Source organism: Protomyctophum parallelum, assembly GCF_964188405.1.
Source record: "Protomyctophum parallelum genome assembly, chromosome: 1".
Classification (NCBI taxonomy): domain Eukaryota; kingdom Metazoa; phylum Chordata; class Actinopteri; order Myctophiformes; family Myctophidae; genus Protomyctophum; species Protomyctophum parallelum.
The window spans coordinates 95736234-95754286 of NC_139697.1; the positions used below are offsets into that span (position 1 = coordinate 95736234).

At 44.6% G+C, this 18053-nt stretch overlaps 1 pseudogene across 1 annotated transcript; it reads left to right on the top strand.

The window, feature by feature from the left end:
- The first annotated feature begins 215 nt into the window (after positions 1-215).
- LOC310866016 (cornifelin homolog B-like) lies at positions 216-12816 on the top strand (annotated as a pseudogene). Its single transcript, XR_014571113.1, has 5 exons — positions 216-252; positions 1924-2035; positions 2257-2278; positions 2710-2842; positions 12516-12816. The product of XR_014571113.1 is annotated as a cornifelin homolog B-like (transcript).
- Positions 12817-18053: the final 5237 nt, after the last annotated feature.

An 18053-nucleotide genomic window follows, 5' to 3' on the forward strand; every position in this document is an offset into this window, starting at 1 on the left:
GAGGAACGCGTGCAGGACTAACTGGTCGGGCTGGCTCAGGAGAAGAAGGTGCATTCTTCCATAAACTCTGTCTAATCGTAAAGCACATAATTGTAGTTCATCAGGTGATGTACAGTAGAATATATATCTAGAAGAAGATAGAACTATCTCTCACTCCCCCCTCATATCTCTCTCTCTCTCTCTCTCTCTCTCTCTCACACACACACACACACACACACACACACACATGCGCGTGCATAGCCGCTCACGCAGGTAAGATCACCCTCATGTCTACTTGTCTAGTAAACTTAATGAATGCTCATAATAGCCGTATATTTATTAATTTTATTTTTCTGACATTCTGCCATTGCCTGAGATAATGCAATCTACGCTTAGTTGTATTACTATAGCCTAATTGTAATGATGTATTATTTTTATCACACGGTTGGATTTGTGTTTGGGGGATTTGGGGGTGGTGGGGGGTGCTTTCGATATCCACCCTCTGTACATTTATTTTTTATAAATTTTTATCCCTGCTTCTGGTCAATTGAATGACTGAATTAAATGTATTTCCTTTTGGAAATTATGTTTGATATATTTGTTTGATAAGAGCCAATTGTAACAGTACACACTTGTGTTAACCACATTAACCCTGGCATCCATATTTTGGGCAAATTTGAATTGGCAAAATATATAGATTGTTTTTTTATTACTGAAAGATGTACAAGCTCACATATTTACGGATATTATCTTGTCCGGACGAGATATTATCTTGTCCGGACGAGATAATATCTTGTCCGATTTATATTTCTTACCATGGCCACTCAGGGGCTCCGTACATATTGAATATTGTTTTGCAATGTTTCACAAATAAGTATCTATAGGCTGAGTACTGTGTAAGGCTCATGTGGTTAAGGTTGATTTTATTCACAGTATGTAGAATGGGTACAAGAATGGGTCAAGGAAAGTACAGGTCAATACAAAAACTGGATAAAACCAAAATCAAACCCTGTGTATTCACTCATGTGCCTCAGAATCAGGATCATCTTTGTTGTCACATCACAGATTTACATGTGGGTCAAATTATTTTTTTTGCACACATTTCCCCCACTATTCACGATCAAGGACCACACCACCAAATGAATTAGTTTAACAACATCTATTAACGAAAAGAATAATGCATGAAACGATTAACGGAACGAATATTAATGAACGGAAACGAAGATGCGACCCACGACGGGAAATTTTAATTTAGACCATGCAGGACGATTCTACAAATGCCTTCTAAATCCTGACAGTTTTCTGAAAAACCTGTGTTTCTCAAACATTTAAATATATGTAATTGGCCCGCTGACCCCCATCTGAAAATATGTTGTTCCAGCGACAAAGTGAGAACAGAGAACCGTGGGTTGGATGGGCTCTTATATACGGGTGGAGGTGACCCGATTGGAGGTGGAGGTCCTGCTCCTGAACTTCAGCTATGAGCTCCATTTTATGTTATGCAACGCATGCAATAGAAATAGGCTCTATGGCGCACATTCCGGTATAGGCCTATGCATCTTTGTAATGTTAGTGTTTGTAAAAAGCAGGTAAAAGAGTAACGTTTGAGGCAGACTATAAGTCACTCTATCGTTCACTGTAGTAGAAGAGGTGCGCCTGGTGAGGGTTTAAACCCTGTAGCTATGTCGAGTCCGCCTACAGGAAATACGTAAGCTGTGACCATGAGACCCGTTTCTGAATCTGTCTATTCACCTTTTTCCTAGGTGTGTGTTCCACTTCCTGTCGATTTGATCCAATGAAACTGGTCAGATGACCAATGATATGCAATGAAATCGACAGGAAGTGGAGCACACACAGCCCAGGAAAAAGGTGAATAGGAAGAGTTATTTCCAAAATGGCTTCTGTGCATATATCCTATAATATTGTAGTGTCTTGCGTGTTCAGATCAGGATGAACTCTAAGCTGGAGATAAAACAGCTTCAGCCGGTGCTGGAGTCCACAGAATCCAACGACTGGGGCTCTGGGATATGTGACTGCTGCGATGACATTGCTGACTGTAAGCTGCATATATACATTGATTATATCTACATTTATATTTATGTTTGTTTGATTGATTGATTGATTGATTGATTGATTGATTGATTGATTGATTGATTCATTGATTTATTGATTCATTGAATGAATGAAGAGGATGCTACTACCATGGTATATGTATTGTAGAAATATAGTAGTCAGATATTAGATCATTCATACCGTGCACTCACGTGACCCAACCAGGTCGTTTTGGGTTCTGGTGCTGTCCCTACCAACAGTCATTAAGACATGTGAATCCCTTGACTCCTTCAAAACCGCTCTCAAAGGGCACCTACGGATGGCTGCAATTCGAAACTGGCCTCTGTAAAATCTGAATCCCCCCCACCCCCCCACCCCATTTCCCTCACTGTATATTGTATATTTTCCCAGTGCTTGTATATTTTCCCTTTTTTGCTTCCCATATGATGAATTCCTGTTCTGTTCTTTAGCTACATAGAAATGTCTATTTGTATGTCTCTAAATGGTTGTATGTCTTTAAATGTTTTGATGAATTGAACAATGTGGACCCTGTTGTAAACAAGTGTAATGCTTAATTGGGTCGTCCACTCACAGTTGACAGTCTTTGTATTGAGTTTGTGCTTAAAATGTACTGTAAATTCTACAAACTGTTAATAAATATTTCAATCAATCAATCAATCCCTGCTACGCCTGCATCCTCACCAAGAGCTACGGACAGTGCCTTTGTCTCCCTCTGCTGGACATCTTTGGCTGTGTCCGTCCAATATCCATGGCAATGAGAGTGTCCATGAGGCAACGATATGGCATCAAGGTAAGTCTGTCTGTCTGTCTGTGATGCCCCACACATATGAATAGAATGCCTGCCTGCCTGCCTAACTGTCATCCTGTAGGTGAGCCTGGGTAGGGCATCATTGGCCTGATGGCTGATGGGAGAGCACCTGGGCCCGGTGTCTCCCAGAGGCTATAAATGCCACACTCACCCCAGTTGAAGAGAGAGATCCAGAGGAGGCAGACCTGCTGCCTCAACTCCCTGCACTAGCCTCCATGTCGCTGCTCCTTTATGTTTGATTATTCTTTCCATCCACACATGCACCACACCATGTATCACCCATCCATACACCACACCTACACCACTGATTCACTGACTCCACACCTCATACCTGTTGCTTCATTATGTTATAGTTCAGTTCATTTAAGTTATTGTCTAGCCTTATATATATAATAAATACAGTTTATTATACTGTTGCGCTGTCTCCTGCCTTCCAATCTTTGTCATAGCATGAGCCAGCTATGACAAATGGGGGCTCGGTCCTGAAGTGTGAGTATTAAACTTTCAAACTTTGATTTGTAGTTTGAGTTCGGTTTTGTTATCTAGTAGCGGCTACTAGAACCTAGTGGTTGTGACGCGCACCGTTTTGACAGCCGGTCGGAAGTAAATTGGGGGTATCCCCGTGACGTACGGTAGATCGGGGCCAATCAGAGCCGGAGGTTGGGAAGCCTGGCTCGGGATTCCCTTTTTGTCTTTTGTGACACGGATTTCAAATTGTTTGGGGTGCGGTTTTTCGCTTGACTTTCCGTGGCCGTTGCTATTCTTTTGTTTTCCGTTCGTTGTTTTGCGTTGAGCATGGAGTTATTTGGATAAATCATACACGTTTGGTGACACATCACGTAAGTTATAGAGAGTACTCAAACAAATATAGGAGCTAGACTGCATTGTCCCATGTGAGGCTTAGCCACGGAGGTTTTTTAACTTTCGTGGGTTTGTTATTTTTCTTATAGTGTTGGGGGAACGCAGTAGTAGCAATTGTCTCGGGAGCACAGTACGTGGCTGACGGCGCAACTATTAAATGGTTGCGTTGTCCCCATCGTATAAATTAGTGCATAAGTACCCCTGCCGAACCCCATGAAGAGCTAGGGTGAGGTAGATAAGGGTTTGATAGGCAGATAGGGGACGCTCTTTTTGTTTGGGTCGCTCTGTATAAAGTTACGTCGCTGTGTTTAATATTTATTCTCGGTTTAGCTATATCCAAACGTTGTGATGGCGGAAATTGATAAATTTGTGGCGTCGCCGTCAGTGGAATTTTTAAATGACTGTACAAAGGAACAGTTGTTTGATATTGCTGACCACTACCACATCGATATTGGGGACAGGAGACGCAAAGTGGGTACACTAAGGTTGATCTTGATGGGAGACTTAGAAGAAGCAAAGGTTTTGCCTGAGGAAGCAGGGGGAGGTGGCGCGGCTGCCTTTGCGCCTATTAAAAGCTTAAAGGCAAATTCAAACTTTTCATTCGAACAGCAAAAAGAACTGATGCTCATCCAGTTGCAGATGGATAGGGCGGAGACTGAGAGAGAGAAAATGAGAACGGACTTGCAGAGGGAGAAGTTGGAGCTGGTAAAAGAGGGGATAATGGATCAGACGTGTTTGGAGAGTGGAGGGAGAGCCTCGACTGCAGTTAACAGGCAGTTTGATTTAGTTGGTAATTTAAGGTTGATGCCAAAATTTAATGAGAGGGAGCCTGAGACATTTTTTTCATTGTTTGAGAGGTTGGCGGACTCGAGAGGGTGGCCTGATGCGGATCGGACTGTGATGCTGCAGTGTGTTCTGACTGGGAGGGCACAAGAGGCTTATGCTGCGTTGTCGGTGACTGACTGTCTAAGTTATGCCACCGTTAAGACTGCTGTGCTGAAAGTATATGAGATGGTGCCTGAGAGCTACCGGCAGCGTTTTAGAAATGGTAGAAAAGACGAGAGGCAATCGTACTTAGAGTTTTCACGGCAGATGGTGCTCAACTTTAATCGGTGGCGTGTTGCTGCAGGTGGAACAACATGCGAGACAGTGTGCGAATTGGTGCTGTTAGAACAGTTTATGAGAGCAATCCCACAGCGGGTAGCAACCTTTGTCAGTGAACAGCAGGTTAAAACGGTGGGAGAGGCGGCCGCTTTGGCGGATCAATATGTTTTGACGCATCGGGAATGGGTACCGCGAGGCGCGCAAAATACGCACCGGGAGAACACTACACCCAGCCATAATAGCGCATCCAGCAATAATAACAATAGCGCACCTTCCACCAGTGGGTTTAAAGCGGAGGATGGGAAAAGTCGGGCTGCCCGTGACGGCGAAAGAACATGTCATTTCTGTGGGAAAAGAGGGCATATCAAAGCTGATTGTTATGCCTTTAAAGGAAGGAATAACACACATGTGAAATCGGCAGCGTTTGTAGCGCCTGTTGTGGCAGATGTTAGGTCGATAGGTCCTTTACATGAGAGCGAGAGTAGTCTCGGCGGTGTAGACGTGGCATATCGACCGTTCGTGGAGAGGGGCTTTGTGTCTCTTGTCGGGTCCAAAGAAAAGGTGCCCGTGAACATCTTGCGAGACACAGCAGCGCTGGGCACATACGTGCTTGAGTCTGTCCTGCCGTTTTCACCGAAGTCTGCGACCGGGGATGCCATGTTGAGCCGTGGTATGGGCATGTCCATAATCTCTTCTCCTACACACAAACTTGAGCTAGACTGTGGCCTTGTCCATGGTGAGGTGGAGGTGGCGTTGCGTAAAGCGTTTCCAATGGCTGGGGTCGATGTCCTCCTGGGAAATATGCACGCTGGGGGTCTAGTATGGGCTAATGTGCCGCCAACACCACTGGTGAGTCCAATTCCAGTCGTGGGCAGTGACCCAGATGAGTCTGAGCGGGATTTTCCGCAGGTTTTTGCGGCAGCGGCCGTGACGCGTGCCGGGGCTCGTGAAATTGAGCGTAACGAAGTTGTAAATTCTGATGCAAGTTTTTCTTTGTCTGATGTGCCTATTTCTGTGTCTCAGACAGAGCTCGTTGCAGAGCAGCAGTCCGATCCGTCCATCAGCGCCTTGTTTGAGGGAGTTCTGACAGGTAGTGAAGTAAAGGATAGTGCTAATGGGTACTTTCTGGATAACGGGTTGCTCGTGAGGAAGTGGATGCCTTGTGGGGAGCTGGGGGCAGGGGAACCAGTGTTCCAGGTGGTAGTGCCAGCCAAGTACAGGGATTTGGTTTTGAAACTCTCACATGACCAGGCAGGGCATTTGGGGGTGAAGAAGACGTACTACCACATTTTGCAGTATTTTTTCTGGCCAAAATTAAGAAAGGATGTTGCTGCATATATTAAAACATGTCACACATGTCAGATGACTGGTAAGCCGAATCAAGTAATCAAACCTGCCCCATTGCACCCTATACCTGCTATAGGTCAACCATTTGAACATATCATAATTGATTGTGTTGGTCCTCTTCCCCCGTCAAGGTCTGGTGCCAAGTACCTGCTAACTGTGATGTGCCAGGCAACCAGGTATCCAGCTGCCTATCCGCTACGTTCCATAACAACTAGGGCTGTGGTGAAAGCCCTGTCACAGTTTATCTCCATCTTTGGCATTCCACGGGTTCTCCAGAGTGACCAGGGTTCGAACTTCACTTCTCACATGTTTGCCCAGGTTCTGAAACAACTCCAGGTGAAACATTCTAAATCCTCAGCGTACCATGCTCAAAGCCAGGGGGCGCTAGAGAGGTTTCACCAGACTCTGAAGTCAATGTTGCGGGCATACTGTACAGAGTTGGGCAAGGATTGGGGGGAAGGCTTGCCCTGGTTAATGCTAGCTGCTCGTGAAGTAGTGCAAGAGAGTACCGGGTTTAGTCCGAATCAGTTGGTGTTTGGCCATTTGGTCCGTGGGCCGCTTGCACTACTGCATGACAATTTCAAAGCTCCTGACCCTCCCAAAAATCTGATTGACTTTGTCAATGGGTTTAGGCAGCAATTGTATGTGGCAGGTTCAATGGCTAAAGAGAACCTGGCAAAAGCTCAAGTGAGAATGAAGCGCTCCTATGATCGGCGGGCTGAACGTCGGGAATTCAGTCCGGGTGATCAGGTGCTGGCTCTTTTGCCGATTGTGAATTCGCCGTTTCAAGCAAAGTTTACAGGTCCACACACTGTGCTCGAGAAAATTTCTGATGAAAATTACGTCATTTCAACTCCTAACCGTCGGAACCGCTCTCAGTTATGTCATGTGAACCTGTTAAAACCGTACTATGGCCGAGAGTCTGAGGTGATTCTACCTGTGTGTTTGGCAGCTGGTGTGGGTCCTGCCTCTCAGTCTGTGACTGTGGCTGAGAGCGAGGACACAAGCACCTTTGATGAGACATTGGTTTATGGGCGGTTGAAAAACACAGAGACTCTTGGCAAGTTGGACAATCTGTTGGGTCATCTCCCCAAGTCACAACGCTCAGAGCTGACTGGGGTAATTGGTAGTTTCCCAAACTTGTTTAGTGACACACCGTCACAAACGCATCTCATTGAGCATGATATTGAATTGACTGATTCAAAACCCATTCGACAGCGTTTTTATCGGGTCTCTGCAGACAAACATCGGGTGTTGGATACAGAGTGCCGATATATGCTGGAGAATGGTATTGCAGAGCCGGCCATATCTAGCTGGGCTTCGCCGTGCATCTTGGTTCCAAAGTCCGATGGGTCAGTTCGGTTCTGTACGGATTTCCGGAAAGTTAACAACGTGACCAAACCGGATGCATTCCCTTTGCCTAGAATGGATGACTGTATTGATCAGGTTGGGTCGGCAAAATTTGTCAGCAAGTTTGATTTGTTAAAGGGATATTGGCAAGTCCCATTGTCAAAGAGAGCTCGTGAGATTTCATCATTTATTACTCCGTCGGGGCTTTATTCCTATAAAGTTATGCCATTTGGGTTACGAAATGCGCCGGCGACGTTTCAACGCCTCATGAATAGGGTGGTTGGGGACCTTGAGGGCTGTGCCGTGTATTTGGATGATTGTGTAATTTTCAGCGATACTTGGGAATCTCACATTGCTCGGATTCGCGCCCTCTTTCAGCGGTTGGCTGACGCGCGGTTAACGGTGAATCTGGCTAAATGTGAATTTGCTCGGGCGACAGTCACGTACCTTGGCCGGGTAGTCGGTCAGGGGGAGGTCCGTCCGGTACAGGCAAAAGTAATTTCTGTGGAGAATTACCCTCCTCCTGCCACTAAGAAGGACCTCATGCGCTTCTTGGGGTTAATTGGGTATTATAGGAGTTTTTGCAAAAACTTTTCATCTGTTGTAGCTCCTCTAACTGATCTTCTGAAGGATAAGGTGAAGTTCGTCTGGTCCACCCGGTGTCAGCAGGCGTTCCGGAATGCCAAAATCCTGTTGTGCTCTGCTCCGGTATTGGCAGCTCCTCGCATGGAGCAACAGTTCAAGTTGCAGGTCGATGCGAGCCATGTTGGAGCAGGTGCAGTATTGGCGCAAGCTGACAGTGGGGGGGTGGACAGGCCGGTCAGCTTCTTTTCCAAAAAATTTAATAAGCATCAGCTTAATTATTCTGTAATAGAGAAGGAAGCATTGGCACTGGTGTGGGCTTTGGTACATTTCAGTGTGTATGTGGGGTCTGGGGTACCTGTTAGAGTGGATACAGATCACAACCCACTTACATTCCTTAGCTCTCTTAAGTGTCCGAACCAAAGGCTCATTAGGTGGTCTTTGTTGTTGCAGTCCTTTGCTCTGGACATCAGGCACATTAAAGGGAAGGATAATGTGGTGGCGGATGCATTGTCTCGTGCGCCTGTTTAGAGATGTCTGTCTAACCCTTGGTGTCCTTGTTTTTGTAGAGACTGGCGTTGTGGCTCCTGGCCTGTTCTTCTCCTGACAGCCCTATTGCTAGCTGAAACACCAGGATCCAGCTGTTAAGGGGGGAGGAGGGTCCAGGTGTTGCAAGGCCAGGCTCTAAGGGTGTTTTTCACTTTGGAGTATTGTAGTAGTGTATCTAACATGTTTAAAATGATATAGTGCACTTGATTGTGAAATGTAAAATATTTTGGTTAGTGGGACATTAATCGTTGATTAACCATAGGTAGGCTACATTTGATGAAGATAGTGCACTTAATTGTAAAATGTAACATGTTCGTGAATTTGATGTATAGTAGATGTATGTAGGTTAAACGGGTCATGGTTCCTATTGGGACCACGACTTTAAGGGGGGGGGTGTGATGCCCCACACATATGAATAGAATGCCTGCCTGCCTGCCTAACTGTCATCCTGTAGGTGAGCCTGGGTAGGGCATCATTGGCCTGATGGCTGATGGGAGAGCACCTGGGCCCGGTGTCTCCCAGAGGCTATAAATGCCACACTCACCCCAGTTGAAGAGAGAGATCCAGAGGAGGCAGACCTGCTGCCTCAACTCCCTGCACTAGCCTCCATGTCGCTGCTCCTTTATGTTTGATTATTCTTTCCATCCACACATGCACCACACCATGTATCACCCATCCATACACCACACCTACACCACTGATTCACTGACTCCACACCTCATACCTGTTGCTTCATTATGTTATAGTTCAGTTCATTTAAGTTATTGTCTAGCCTTATATATATAATAAATACAGTTTATTATACTGTTGCGCTGTCTCCTGCCTTCCAATCTTTGTCATAGCATGAGCCAGCTATGACAGTCTGTCTGTCTGTCTGTCTGTCTGTCTGTCTGTCTGTCTGTCTGTCTGTCTGTCTGTCTGTCTGTCTGCCTGTCTGCCTGTCTGCCTGTCTGTCTGTCTGTCTGTCTGTCTGTCTGTCGTTGGATATCACTCAATATAATGTGGGAGGCAGCTGAAAGTGAATTCTTCCAAACACACCAGTGTGAAGTGAGTGGTGCAACTCCTGTTAATTATCGGAATGGCAAGATGGCCGCAGTCTGCATAAGATCAATAGATCAAATCAAACCTCTGCTATGTTGTGTTGTGTTGTGTTGCAGGGCACCATGTGCAGAGACTGTGTTGTGTTGTGTTGTGTTGTGTTGCAGGGCACCATGTGCAGAGACTGTGTTGTGTTGTGTTGCAGGGCACCATGTGCAGAGACTGTGTTGTGTTGTGTTGTGTTGTGTTGTGTTGTGTTGTGTTGTGTTGTGTTGCAGGGCACCATGTGCAGAGACTGTGTGTTGTGTTGTGTTGTGTTGTGTTGTGTTGTGTTGTGTTGTGTTGTGTTGTGTTGTGTTGTGTTGTGTTGTGTTGTGTTGTAGGGCACCATGTGCAGAGACTGTGTGTTGTGTTGTGTTGTGTTGTGTTGTGTTGTGTTGTGTTGTGTTGTGTTGTGTTGTGTTGCAGGGCACCATGTGCAGAGACTGTGTGTTGTGTTGTGTTGTGTTGTGTTGTGTTGCAGGGCACCATAGAGACTGTGTGTTGTGTTGTGTTGCAGGGCACCATAGAGACTGTGTGTTGTGTTGTGTTGCAGGGCACCATAGAGACGGTGTTGTGTTGTGTTGCAGGGCACCATAGAGACTGTGTGTTGTGTTGTGTTGCAGGGCACCATAGAGACGGTGTGTTGTGTTGTGTTGCAGGGCACCATAGAGACGGTGTGTTGTGTTGTGTTGCAGGGCACCATAGATACTGTGTGTTGTGTTGTGTTGCAAGGCACCATAGAGACTGTGTGTTGTGTTGTGTTGCAGGGCACCATAGAGACTGTGTGTTGTGTTGTGTTGCAGGGCACCATAGATACTGTGTTGTGTTGTGTTGCAGGGCACCATAGAGACTGTGTGTTGTGTTGTGTTGCAGGGCACCATAGAGACTGTGTGTTGTGTTGTGTTGCAGGGCACCATAGAGACTGTGTGTTGTGTTGTGTTGCAGGGCACCATAGAGACGGTGTGTTGTGTTGTGTTGCAGGGCACCATAGAGACTGTGTGTTGTGTTGTGTTGTGTTGTGTTGCAGGGCACCATAGAGACGGTGTTGTGTTGTGTTGTGTTGCAGGGCACCATAGAGACTGTGTTGTGTTGTGTTGCAGGGCACCATAGAGACTGTGTTGTGTTGTGTTGCAGGGCACCATAGATACTGTGTTGTGTTGTGTTGTGTTGCAGGGCACCATAGAGACTGTGTTGTGTTGTGTTGCAGGGCACCATAGATACTGTGTTGTGTTGTGTTGTGTTGTGTTGCAGGGCACCATAGAGACTGTGTGTCGTGTTGTGTTGCAGGGCACCATGTGCAGAGACTGTGTGTTGTGTTGTGTTGCAGGGCACCATAGAGACTGTGTTGTGTTGTGTTGCAGGGCACCATAGAGACTGTGTTGTGTTGTGTTGCAGGGCACCATAGAGACTGTGTTGTGTTGTGTTGCAGGGCACCATAGAGACTGTGTGTTGTGTTGTGTTGCAGGGCACCATAGAGACTGTGTTGTGTTGTGTTGCAGGGCACCATAGAGACTGTGTTGTGTTGTGTTGCAGGGCACCATAGAGACTGTGTTGTGTTGTGTTGTGTTGCAGCGCACCATAGAGACTGTGTTGTGTTGTGTTGCAGGGCACCATAGAGACTGTGTGTTGTGTTGTGTTGCAGGGCACCATAGAGACTGTGTGTTGTGTTGTGTTGCAGGGCACCATAGAGACTGTGTGTTGTGTTGTGTTGCAGGGCACCATAGAGACTGTGTGTTGTGTTGCAGGGCACCATAGAGACTGTGTGTTGTGTTGCAGGGCACCATAGAGACTGTGTGTTGTGTTGTGTTGTGTTGCAGGGCACCATAGAGACTGTGTGTTGTGTTGTGTTGCAGGGCACCATAGAGACTGTGTTGTGTTGTGTTGTGTTGCAGGGCACCATAGAGACTGTGTGTTGTGTTGCAGGGCACCATAGAGACTGTGTTGTGTTGTGTTGTGTTGCAGGGCACCATAGAGACTGTGTGTTGTGTTGTGTTGTGTTGCAGGGCACCATAGAGACTGTGTTGTGTTGTGTTGCGTGTTGCAGGGCACCATAGAGACTGTGTGTTGTGTTGTGTTGTGTTGCAGGGCACCATAGAGACTGTGTTGTGTTGTGTTGCAGGGCACCATAGAGACTGTGTTGTGTTGTGTTGTGTTGCAGGGCACCATAGAGACTGTGTGTTGTGTTGTGTTGCAGAGCACCATAGAGACTGTGTGTTGTGTTGTGTTGCAGGGCACCATAGATACTGTGTGTTGTGTTGTGTTGCAGGGCACCATAGAGACTGTGTTGTGTTGTGTTGCAGGGCACCATAGAGACTGTGTTGTGTTGTGTTGTGTTGCAGGGCACCATAGAGACTGTGTTGTGTTGTGTTGCAGGGCACCATAGAGACTGTGTTGTGTTGTGTTGCAGGGCACCATAGATACTGTGTGTTGTGTTGTGTTGCAGGGCACCATAGAGACTGTGTTGTGTTGTGTTGCAGGGCACCATAGAGACTGTGTTGTGTTGTGTTGTGTTGCAGGGCACCATAGAGACTGTGTTGTGTTGTGTTGCAGGGCACCATAGAGACTGTGTTGTGTTGTGTTGCAGGGCACCATAGAGACTGTGTGTTGTGTTGTGTTGTGTTGCAGGGCACCATAGAGACTGTGTTGTGTTGTGTTGTGTTGCAGGGCACCATAGAGACTGTGTGTTGTGTTGTGTTGCAGGGCACCATAGAGACTGTGTGTTGTGTTGTGTTGCAGGGCACCATAGATACTGTGTGTTGTGTTGTGTTGTGTTGTGTTGCAGGGCACCATGTGCACAGACTGTGTACACCTCCTGCTGCACGCCGTGCTCCTGGTGCCAGATGAAGAGAGAGATGAAGAGACGACACATCCCCATCGTCCTCGTCAGCTCCAAGAACGTTTGAGCGGCCGATCGAATGGCATCGCCGCAAAATAACTACTCACTTTCCATCGATGGCTCCACCCCGCGAAGCCTCGAATTCAACACTTTTGTTTGTCGCATCCCCGAGCCAATGATTCCAAACTATTGAATTAATCATATAAACCTTAAATCAACTCTCACGGTGTAATCACTGACACTGATGAGCCTAGTATATACCGATGATCTGGTTTCAAAGATAATATTTTTAAAATAATTTATTAGGTATTGCTCCTGTTAAGATCAGTGGTGCTGGCCTGGAAAGTAACTGAAGTACTGTACTTAAGTGACATGTTTTGGTATTTACTTTACTGGAGCATTTCCAATATCTTTACTTCTACTCATATGCCTACATGTCGGACACAAATATTGTACTTTTATTCCACTAGGTTTATTTGAAAACTTTTGTTACTAGTTACTTTAGTTAACCACTTTAGATTAACCACTTCAGCCCTATTATACATTTTGGCCATAGCTGATCGATGTGACGCATTGTGAGCTTGTAGATCAGCTATTTTCAAATGAGTTTTATACATTTGAAAACTTGAAGCATAATGTGTACTTTTATACTCTTGGTACTCGATCAGGTACATTTATTTTCAACCCTTTTCATATCAAGGCCCATTACTTGTTCGGCATTTAAGCCACGGACCACCATTTGATGAGATGTTGCCTCGCAGACCCAAAACTAAAGAATATTTTGTCCATTCGTTGGATATGATTTTGCCCACAATTCCCTGCTGCATTGATGTTGTGCCATAGGAGAGATAAGGCAAACGTTGATCAAATTGACAATTATTTTACATGCTCTAATTGTGTAGACGTCTTGTAAATTAAGTAGCCTAATGCATTTATGTAACAATAATTTAACTATTGAGAGCGTGTCGGTTCCATCAACATAAATTGGGGTCTCAGAGATAGAAATGCAATAAAATGGGGGTCCGTAGACTAATGCATGTCAAACTGGGGGGGTCCTTGAAAATAAACGGGTTGAGAATCACTGCTAGACCCGTAAACATCTTCTCTCATGGGGGTCCCTGGCATATCTTTTCAAATGGGGGTGTTACGGACCAAGGTCCTGTATTTGGTTAATTTGGGAAATATTGTGTTGAGGTGGAATATGCTGTATAGTTTGTGGCTTTTGTATTCTATTGTTTTCCCCTTGTGTTTCTGTAAGGTGGTGAATGGAGGTGAATGAGATTAGTATGTGGAGTTGGGTGTGGACGGTGCTGATTGATAGTGTGAGTGTGAAGTGGCTGATTGAACCCAGATGGTGATGCAGATTGACAGGCCCAGCTTGTGCCTGCCCCTGATTCCCAGCCTCATCTGCGATTGGTCGAGTTATTGGCCTGTCCTCTATAAAATGCTCAGTCTGACTTGGCGTCTCCAGCTGCCAGTTTGACTACCCAATGCAACCGCTTTCTTTTTGTTTCCGTTGATGTGCAGTTCTGTTAGTTAGTTTGTCTTTAGTCCTTTGTGAGTACGTTGAGTTCTGTTTCTTTGGTTTATGTTAATTCTTAGTTTGTTCCTTTTGTAATCTTATTTATTTGCTAATTATTTAAAGTAACATTGTAAGTTATATTTATATGTCCATATTTATATTTATTATATAATCATTCTGTATATCCTAAGTCAAAGCCCACTTCATCCTTTAATTGTGTTTTTGTTAGTTTTAGGTAAGTAGGTTAGTAAATTGTATTTTGTTTTGTTTCTTTTGGTTAGGTTGATGTTAGGGGGTTTTCTTTATTTGTAGCAAGTTTTCTTAATGTAAACCTTGCACCCCGAAGCCATTATGATGAAATTAGCCTCTGCTGAAACAAAAAGAGTGATAATAAAATCCAAAACTTATTTAGAAAAGCTGTCCCCTCCATTATTATGTAGTCCCCTCCCTTCCCTAGACAGGGGGTCATAACAGGGTCTGTGGGCTAATTGGTGTCAATTTGGGGGTCCTTGATATGATAAAGTTTGGGAACCACTATAATAGAATACATGTAGCAGCAGTTGTCGCATTATGTGGCCCATCAGAACACAATACAGTTTCATGAGTCAAGAACCACACCTTTGAGAAAGGTTAAAGATGTTTATTGAATAAAAACATCACACCTGTGTGAAGTGAGGGGCGATCTTACCATCATATATCATACATCACAATCACATTCTGTGCTCAGCCAATCAAAGCATCTTCCGGCCAGTCACTTTGGGCGTCTTCACTTTTCTGCCCTCGCGTTTATCCTCTATGTACTTTGCTCAGCCAATCAAATCATCGCTATGGGGTGATCAGCCAATCAAATCATCGTTAAAGTTCACACAAACAGGGAAAGCTGGGCATAGGAGGGACTAGCGCCCCTCAAAAACAATGGATGAGGGGAAGGAAGGTGCAGGTTCTGGTAGGAGCCTAGGAGGTCGTTTGGAAAGACAAATCGTACGACTTTGTCTTTGACTTTGAACCTGAGAAGTGAGAGAGGGTCCAGAGGGAGTTGGAGAGAAAGGAGTTTTGTTTTGATCATTTTCTTCTGCAATGTAAATGTAAGTTTTCTTACTTACTCATAAGTAAGATAATAAGGCTTCCTTGAATATAGAAATTGAGAGAGGGGTGCATGAGGGAAAGAGCTGCTATGGAGGTGAATGTGGTGGAGGAGGTGGGATGCGAGAAGCTCAGAAGCCTGTAGGAAAGCAGCCTGTGTGCGACGCAGTCTGTACAGGTCAACGTATATATATGCATCCATAGATTGGTAACCATTGTAATGAATGAATTGTATTCTACTTTATATAATAGCCTATAGGCCTATGTGCTATAGGCTTCAAGCGTATTAATCACTATGGAGTGGTTTACGGTGTCGAAATGTAAAACATACCAAAAACCCAGTGTTTCCTGGACAAAAGCCACATTTCTTTGGTGCAAGAACATTACAGCTATCAATCATCATAAAATTAAACCCATAGTCATAAGCTGTTCATATTGACTTGCATAATATGTCCACTAGAGGAGGCCATTGTCTTCCGGATACAGCCTCGACTCTCTTGATTTCTATTTGGCATACATCAGTGCTATTGAACGCCCTTTACGTTTCGAAAATATTGAACGAAAGTATAAATAAGCTTTGGACAAAACCTCTTAACTCCATTGGACCCTCAAAATGTCCGTTAAAACAGCTAACTCCACCACCTCGCCCCCTCTCATGGAAGTAATTGACAATATATAAAGTTACAACACCAACGTTGATGAGGCTGTGTTGCTTTGTTTTAAAAAATATAAGGTTTTCTTAATTTCCTGAAAAATGTATAGGCCTACTTTTCATTTCCTGAAAAATGAACATTTTGGAGTTATGTGGTTTCCTCCCGACAGCAGAGATATATGGGCTATATATGGGACCATCTGCCTGTCTGGTATCTATGCTGTATGGTAACACATAGGCATATGTCTATAGGCCCAATGCTTTATAAGCTTATTTATATACTCACACTGTATAATTACAATGATAAGAACTGGTAAAATACTCATAATGATTAATAACTAGAAAAAGTACTCATTGGAGGAGCACAGGTCTCCGCCCGGTCAGGTAGGTTATTATGGCCTCCTGTTGGTATTTATTAACAGATTGGAGAATTACAGTAGCCTACATTTCAAGCACAACTCAATACAAAACTGTACACGATAAAGCATTACACTTGTTTAGAATAGGCTCCACCATGTTCAATTCATCATAACATTTAGAGACGTACTAATAGCCAAAAACAGGAAAGGTAAAAAGGAAAAAAGAAAAAAACATATACAGTGAGGGGAAAAAGAGGTGGGTGGGGGATTTACGAGGGGCCAGTTTCGAAATGCAGCTGTCCGTAGGTGCCCTTTGAGAGCGGTTTTGAAGGAGTCAAGGGATTTGCATGTCTTAATGACTGTTGGTAGGGCGTTCCACATTTTGGTGGCATAGGAGCGAAATTAATATATAGTCCCTTTTGTGCCGAATCTGGGTTGCACATGGGTTGTTGAACTCCCTCTTGTGTTGTGTGTGTGGACTTTGTTGACATTAAGTAAGTATTTAGACAGGCACATGGGTATCTTGGTGGTGTATCTTACGTTACGCCTTTGATGGGAATTGGATGTTCAAATTCTGCTGGTGACGCTATAACAGGCCAATGTGAAAAGGGTGGGATTTATTCCTCTGATTAGTAGGAATGTCTGTACAACATTTCACATAATTGCATTCTGCGTTCATGATTTGTGGCATTTTGTTCAAAACGGGCCAATCCTGCAAACTTTGGAAGCCAATCAGGATGGAATATGAAAGATCTGTCTTCATAACTGAAGAGATACAGTGTACCGATTTGCTAGATTTTTGGACACAATCTGATCTGAAGGAGTAATATAAAAAAATGTGTTTTACAAAAGTTGGCCTCCTAGTGGCGCTACAAAAGGCAGATATGAAAAATGCAGGTCAAAGGTTTTGCTTGGCCTCTAGGGAGTGTGCATGCAACGTTTCACACAAATCGATGCATTTAAAAATGTGAATCGGCCTGTTATAGTGCCATGATGAGGCTGATTTGAAAAGTCTGCCTCGACCTAGTGTAATGGATATTTTAGAATGCCAAATAGATTGCCAAATATACGCATTATTGTGTATTTCTCTGCCTTCCCTTCAGTCTCATTAAAGGACTATAGTCAGTAAAGCATTCACTTCACACCAATGTGCTCATTTGTAACTCAACTGCAGCTGTCCATCTAACAGCTGACCTGACTCCTCCATGCTGTCAGCGAATGTAGGCCTACTTACCTGTATTTGTGTCAAGCTTATCTTTAGCGCAGATCCTTATATGAACATTTAGTATAGCATCTCTGTTAAGACAAGACTATACTATAAGAATTAAGAACTGTCTGAGAATAGTGTTGAGGAGGCTTGCGCCCGGAGGGGCTGCCGGAATAGGAAAGGAGGCCTGTTCCTAAGGGCCGATTCATACTCCTATTTTAGAGCCGAATAAAAGTCGGTTCGGCTCTGTAGAGCCTACAATTAGACGTCATTTGAGGTTTGAGGTTCAGACTCTGCTGAATCTTCTTTATAAATTCTCAATACTTCACCCTGAAAAACGTTGTCATTCCTTCATCTTTGGAAGATTATTTTATCTACAACACTAGTGAGTACTGTACTATACTGTAGGCCTACTGTTCTTCGTAGTACTGTACTGTACTTCGTAGTAGGCCTACTCCTACTGTTCTGTGCTGTTCTTGACTAGTACTCTACTTAGAATACTTTTACTGTACGTGTGTGTGTGTGAGTGTGTGTGCATACCAACAGCTTGGTCTGGCCATTAACATAAAAAAGACCCAAATCCTCCACCAACCACCACCAAACAGCAGTACACCTGTCCCACCCCCCAACATCTCCATTGACAACATCACACTGGATAATG